The sequence below is a fragment of the Erinaceus europaeus genome, chromosome 2, assembly GCF_950295315.1.
Source record: "Erinaceus europaeus chromosome 2, mEriEur2.1, whole genome shotgun sequence".
Taxonomy (NCBI): domain Eukaryota; kingdom Metazoa; phylum Chordata; class Mammalia; order Eulipotyphla; family Erinaceidae; genus Erinaceus; species Erinaceus europaeus.
The window spans coordinates 201,232,422-201,233,600 of record NC_080163.1 but is presented as its reverse complement, the minus strand read 5'-3'; positions in this window follow the sequence as shown (position 1 = coordinate 201,233,600).

The following is a 1,179-nucleotide window of genomic DNA, read 5'->3' as shown; positions in this document are numbered from 1 at the left end:
CTTGTTGTTGTAGCCTCATTGTGGTTATAATTATTATTGTTGATGTTATTTGTTGTTGGATAGGACAGAGAGAAATGGAGAGAGCAGGGGAAGACAGAGAGGGGGAGAGAAAGACAGACACCTGCAGACCTGCTTCACCGCCTGTGAAGCGACTCCCCTGCAGGTGGGGAGCCAGGGGCTGGAACCAGGATCTTTAAGCCGGTCTCTGCGCTTTGCGCCATGTGCGCTTAGCCAGCTGCGCCACCGCCCAACACCCAACCAACTGATTTTCTAAGAAGATACACAAAAAACAAAGTGAGAAAGTTAATTCTTTGAGTCAATAAGAATTACAAGATAACTATAGGTACTGAGTCAGGAAATAGTGTTACCAAGATACATATCTATAATTTTGGTTGAGTCTGTTTCATTTTTTGACCATAAAAAGGGAAGAGAGGTCTATCTTCAATAGAAAAACTTACAGACTAATTGATCCTAGTAGCTGTGTCATCAATACAATGCAGTTGCTATCCAGAAAGGCATCAAGAGGCCAGTAGACTAGCCCCCCAGGTTGGTCCACCTGCAGTGCCATACAAACAAATCAGGTTCGAGCCTGGTCCCCACCATACTGAAGGAAATTGTGGTGCTGTGGTATCTTTCTGTCTCGCTCCCTCTGTCTCATCTATCATTGTCTTTCTTTTTCTGTAGGGCAAAAAAATGTTGACTCCAAACAATGAAGTCCTGGCCACACCTAGAAAGAAAGAAATGCCTCACAAACCTTATAAATAGTTCAGTAAGTGCAGCACATGTCGTGCCTTACGTGGAGGAGGCCATGGTGCCAAAGAAGCTCCAGGGCTGTGCTAGCAAGCTCACTTGTGTTCTCTCTCTCTCTCTCTCTCTCCCTCCCTCCCTCCCTTTCTCTTTCTTTCTCCCTCCCTCTCTCTCTCTCTCTCTGAAACACATACACACATTCTCTCTCTCTCTCACACACATGCACACTCACAAATACATTTTCTCTCTCACACACACACTCACACATTCTCTCTCTCACACACACACACACATATATACACACACACACTCACAAACACATTTTCTCTTTCTCTCTCTCTATCTCTCACACACACACACACACTCACAAACACATTCTCTTTCTCTCACATACACACACACTCACAAACACATTTTCTCTTTCTCTCTCAA